Source organism: Athene noctua, unplaced genomic scaffold, assembly GCF_965140245.1.
Source record: "Athene noctua unplaced genomic scaffold, bAthNoc1.hap1.1 HAP1_HAP1_scaffold_280, whole genome shotgun sequence".
Taxonomy (NCBI): Eukaryota; Metazoa; Chordata; class Aves; order Strigiformes; family Strigidae; genus Athene; species Athene noctua.
This window is the reverse complement of record NW_027437742.1, coordinates 110,001-115,000: the sequence shown is the minus strand read 5'-3', so window position 1 is coordinate 115,000 and position 5,000 is coordinate 110,001.

Here is a 5,000-nt window from a genome sequence, read left to right as displayed (position 1 = left end):
GCAGGGCTGCCGGTTGGCGGCGGTGGGGGTGAGAGGAGCGTGTCATTTCGGTTTTTTACCCTCCGCTCGTCCGAGATTGCAGCGCCTGTAATACAAGGCATGAAGCTGCAACCTCCCGCCCCGTGCCGTCGTCGTCTTTTCTGGGTTGCGATCGCAGCCACCACAGAAACGGGAAAAGAGAGATGAAAAGGAAAAATTAGTTGTTTTTTTTTTTTCTACAGCCGCCTCCCCCTGCGGTGCTCACGCCGCTGCCCTGCCCGGACCCGCTGGCCGCCGTGCGACCGCTGGCATCGACCGGTGTCTGCGTCCGCGTGGGGTCCCAGCACGGCCGGGTCTCTGGCCGGCATTCCCGCCACCCCCTCCCGGCAGCCCCCGCGCTCCCCGCCGCCTGCCCCTTGTGACGTCACAAGTAGCCGAGGAGGGGTAACAGGGCGCTTCCGGGCCCGGGCTCCCGAGCTGCCTGTGACGTCACGCCGTGCCCGAGCGGGCCCTGGCTTGAAGCAGGCGGCGGCTCGGGATGACACGGGCACCCGCGTAGCTCCAAGGCAGGGAGCAGGCCGTGGCCTGAGCCTCTCGCGGCGAAGTCACGCCTGGACTAGGACGTGATGGGCCTGGGCCGGGCCGTGGCTGGTGGGCTCTCACGCGAGGGGGTCTCCTGCAGCTTTCGAGCCGGTAGGCAGGCCGGCGGCGAGGCGAGGCCTGGCTTATGCAGCGCCCCTCGTGATCTCACCTTCAACTGGGGAGGCGACGGGGCCAGCGCAGCTGCCGGCTAGCGTACGGACGCGAGGGTCGGAACCGGCAGGGAAGAGTTCGGCTGAGACGGGATCGAACGCGGACCTGAAAACACGCGACGAGAATCACGAACGGAGAGGTCAAGCGGAAGCCTGACCAGCGCTAGGGCATCGATTCAGAAACGGTTCAGGAGCTCACGCTCTGCCCACGCACGTGCGCCCGCCTGCCCCGCACCCCCACAAGCTGCCCGGCCCGAAGCCGTCTGCCTGGGGCTGCCCGCGCGCGCACGCGTATACGGCCGCCCCCCCATCCCGCCAAAGCCGCCCCACCCGCCACGTGCTTCTCCGTGAGACCGGCGGCGCCCCCCCAACACCGCCGCTTGGCCCGCGACGAGCCCGCCCCCCCCCCCCCCCCCCCCCAACCCTCCCGCCACCAGGTTCACCGTGACACCGGCCGCCCCCCCCACCCCCCAGCCCACCCACCCCCCCCCCGCCACCCCCCGCCCCATCCCACCCCCCCACCCCCCGCCCCCGCCACCCCCGGGGTTCGCGAGGAGACCGGCCGCCCCCTACCTCCGGCCCGCTTTCCACCAGCAGCAGCACATTGGCCGCTCCAGGGAAGGAAGGCGGGAGACCTTAGGACCCAGCGGCGTCGCCGCCGCCGCCTCCGTGCCGGGGGGCCCGGAGGGGCCTCCCGCCGGCGGCGGCGATGATGGGTGGCGCGTGTTTTGGACGCTGAGCCCCCGCAGCTGCCGAGTCCCTGCCGCGCCGTGCCCGCGGCCCGGCTCCCCGCCTTCCTCAGTCGGTCGCTCGGCCGCCCGCCCTCCTGCCCGCCTGCTCCGTTCCCGCCCCGGGTTGAAAGCCAAACGAACGCCGAAGGGGTGGGAGGGAGAGCAGCGACGGGGCGGGGGTGTGTGTGTAACAACAGAAACCGCTCCCCACCAACACCACCCCCCCACCACCCCCCCCCCCCCCCCGCCCCCCCACCGCCGCAACGAGCTCTGTCGACCCCCCTGCCGACCCCCCCCCAACCCCCACCCCTCCCGCCACCAGGTCCACCGTGACACCGGCCGCCCCCTGCCACCCCCGGGGTTCGCGAGGAGACCGGCCGCCCCCTACCTCCGGCCCGCTTTCCACCAGCAGCAGCACATTGGCCGCTCCAGGGAAGGAAGGCGGGAGACCTTAGGACCCAGCGGCGTCGCCGCCGCCGCCTCCGTGCCGGGGGGCCCGGAGGGGCCTCCCGCCGGCGGCGGCGATGATGGGTGGCGCGTGTTTTGGACGCTGAGCCCCCGCAGCTGCCGAGTCCCTGCCGCGCCGTGCCCGCGGCCCGGCTCCCCGCCTTCCTCAGTCGGTCGCTCGGCCGCCCGCCCTCCTGCCCGCCTGCTCCGTTCCCGCCGCGGGTTGAAAGCCAAACGAACGCCGAAGGGGTGGGAGGGAGAGCAGCGAGGGCGGGTGGTGGTGGTGGTGGTGGTGGTGGTGTAACAGAAACCGCCCCCGATCCCCCACCCCCCAGCCGTAGTGCTCCGCGGCGCCGAGGAGGCTGCGGTCGGTTGGCGGCCGCACCCACCGCCCTGCAGCTCCGGAGTTGCAGCGGTGGGGCGGGGACCAACGGCTCTTCGGGCGCGCGGGCGACGGTGGGGGTCGGGGGGCTGGGGGGGGTGGGGGGCTGGGGGTGTCTGTGTGTGTGCGCGTGCGTGCGTGCGTGTGTGTGTGTGTGTGTGTCTGTGTCTGTGTGTGCGTGTGTGTGTGTGCGCGCCTGTGTCTCTCTCTCGCGCGCGCGCGCTCTCTCTCTCTCTCTCTCTCTCTCTCTCTGTGTCTCTGCGTGTGTGTCCGAGCTCGTGTGTGTCGCGGCGGGGGGGGGGGGGGGGGGGGAACAAACAACAAAACAACAATCCGAACAACACACACACACACACACACACGCGCGCACACACCCCCACACCCCCTATTCCCACACATAAAGCCCGGGAGCCCCCTTCCCACCCCCCCACCCCAACCCCGTCGAAAAAAACCTAAACGCGAATGCCAGCGAGCGCCTGGCAACGCCGGGACCCGGACCCGGACCCGGACCCGGACCCGGACCCGGTGAAGGGCGCCCGGTGCCCACGCCTCTGCGGCACAGCGAAAGGCGGGGGGAAAGAAACAAAATAAAAACACACACACGCACCCCCACCCCCCCCCCCACCCCCCCTCCCCCGAGACTAAAGCTAAACCCACGCTGCGAAACCAAAAGCTGAAGCCGAGGACCGCCCGGCAGCGCCGGGACCCCGACCCGGCGAAAAGCGCCCGGTTCCCGATGCGAACTCGCTCCAGCGAGACGGGCGTCTCCGTTGGGGGTGAGGTGCGGGGAACGTCGCCGCTTCTGCCGGGTCCCCTGGCAGCCGCGGGAAGCGGGGGGGGGGAGTGGCGGGCGGCGCCGTGCGGCGCGGAGTGGCGCGGCGCAGAGGGGCTGACTGGCGGCCGAGGGGGCGGGCAGCGAATGATGCCAGCGACTGCATGGCAGCCAACGGGTCGGGGCGGGGGGGTGGGGGGGCTGGTGCTGCGTGCACATGAGAGCGCGGCGGGGCGCGGGGGTGCGGGGGTGCGTTAAGAAAAAAAATTTCCCTTTTCATTTATTTTTTTTCGGATTTCATTGGCATCTATCGAAACAAAAATGTCTCGCACGACGCGGCCGCCAGGTCTACCCGCCTCCGGGGCGTGAAGCGGCCGACAGGTCTGCCCGCCTCCGGGGCGTGAGGCGGCCGTCAGGTCTACCCGCCTCCGCGGCGTGAGGCGGCCGTCAGGTCTACCCGCCTCCGCGGCGTGTGGCGGCCGTCAGGTCTACCCGCCTCCGGGGCGTGTGGCGGCCGTCAGGTCTACCCGCCTCCGGGGCGTGAGGCGGCCGTCAGGTCTACCCGCCTCCGGGGCGTGTGGCGGCCGTCAGGTCTACCCGCCTCCGGGGCGTGTGGCGGCCGTCAGGTCTACCCGCCTCCGGGGCGTGAGGCGGCCGTCAGGTCTACCCGCCTCCGGGGCGTGAGGCGGCCGTCAGGTCTACCCGCCTCCGGGGCGTGTGGCGGCCGTCAGGTCTACCCGCCTCCGGGGCGCGAGGCGGCCGTCAGGTCTACCCGCCTCCGGGGCGCGACGCGGCCGTCAGGTCTACCCGCCTCCGGGGCGTGAGGCGGCCGTCAGGTCTACCCGCCTCCGGGGCGTGAGGCGGCCGTCAGGTCTACCCGCTTCCGCGGCGTGAGGCGGCCGTCAGGTCTACCCGCCTCCGGGGCGTGAGGCGGCCGTCAGGTCTACCCGCCTCCGGGGCGTGAGGCGGCCGTCAGGTCTACCCGCTTCCGGGGCGTGAGGCGGCCGTCAGGTCTACCCGCCTCCGGGGCGTGAGGCGGCCGTCAGGTCTACCCGCTTCCGGGGCGTGAGGCGGCCGTCAGGTCTACCCGCCTCCGGGGCGTGTGGCGGCCGTCAGGTCTACCCGCCTCCGCGGCGTGTGGCGGCCGTCAGGTCTACCCGCTTCCGGGGCGTGAGGCGGCCGTCAGGTCTACCCGCCTCCGGGGCGTGAGGCGGCCGTCAGGTCTACCCACCTCCGAGGCGACCGGCGGTGGCCGCTAGGTGTACCCGGCTCCACGTTGCCGGCGGCCGGCTCAGCGTCCGTAGAAAGGGCTGCCAGGTCTACCCGGCTCCGTCGGGACTTAGAGCGCGGGCAGACCTGTTGGCTCCGGCAGTTCCTCCAAGGGGTCGCTGTTTCGCGCTGCCTCCAGTTAGGTCATCGTAAGAGGCGGCGTCTCTGCAGCGCCTCCCCCGCTGGCAGGCAGACACTGCCTTTAAGCGCCCCTTTCCGGCGCGGACCCATATTCTCCTTATATAGGGGCACGAGGCGTCTCTGCTCCAGACAAGCGCCACCGAGCGAGGGCACGCGGCTTAGCCGGCCAAGTGGAATGCTGGGCGGCCGCAGACGGTGGTTTCCCCCGGGGAATTGGGCACGGTTCTCAAGCCGGTGCTCTGTCAGGCGAGCGTGCACGGAACCGAGAGCACCCAGAGAGATGCCGAACGGCACGAAGCCGGGCGGCGTTGGGGCGGTCGCTGCCGAGTGGTGAGAAAAGGACGGGCAGAGGTGCACGGGAGAGGCCGAAGACCGGTGGCCGGAGGCGGCTGGCGGCACTTGAACGCTGGATACTGGGGGGGGGGAGCCGAGCTGTGAGACTACCGTGGGTGGTTACCCCCGTCCCCCCCCGGTCCCCCGAGAGCCCGATGATGGCGGAGGGGGGGAGCGCCGGTATGTGTGTTGAC